This window comes from Piliocolobus tephrosceles, chromosome 12, assembly GCF_002776525.5.
Source record: "Piliocolobus tephrosceles isolate RC106 chromosome 12, ASM277652v3, whole genome shotgun sequence".
NCBI classification, from domain to species: Eukaryota; Metazoa; Chordata; class Mammalia; order Primates; family Cercopithecidae; genus Piliocolobus; species Piliocolobus tephrosceles.
Genome location: NC_045445.1, coordinates 20,137,222 through 20,137,932, shown reverse-complemented (window position 1 = coordinate 20,137,932; position 711 = coordinate 20,137,222).

Sequence of the window (711 nt, the reverse complement as noted above, 5' to 3'; positions counted from 1 at the left end):
AACCTTGCAAACAGTAAGCCTAGAAATGCCAGAGTGACAATATTACCAGACAAAATAGACTATAAGACAATGAGTATTAGAGAGAAAGAAGAATATTTCACTATAAAAAAGAGGTCAGTATATCAGAAAGAAATGTAGTTGTGAACAGATATAACCACATAGCTTCAAAATATATGAAGCAAAAACTGTCAGGCCAAAAGAAATGGGCAAGACCATAGTTGGAGATTTTAACATATACCATTCAGTAAATAATAGAGGAGATAGAAAAAGATCAGAAAAGAGATAGGAAATATGAATGACATTATCAACCACATTGACAGAACTACTACTTATGAAATACTACACCCAACAAATGAGATTATACGTTTTTTCAAATGCATACAGAATATTCATCAAGATAAACCAAACACTAGGCCATAAAACAACAATCGATTCCAAAAGATTAACATCTCAGAATATGTTCTATGGCAACAATGGCAGTAAATTCAGAATTAAAAACAATAAGATATCTAGAGAGGCCTTAAGATTAAACAATATCCTCTGAGTAACCCATGGATCAAAGAAGAAGTCACAATGAAAATTAGAATATATCCAAACTTATAACATATTAAAATTGGTGAGGTGTACTTAAAGCAAAGCTTAGAGGAAAATTTATTTATTTATTTATTTATTTTTTATTATACTTTAAGTTCTAGGGTACATGTGCATAAC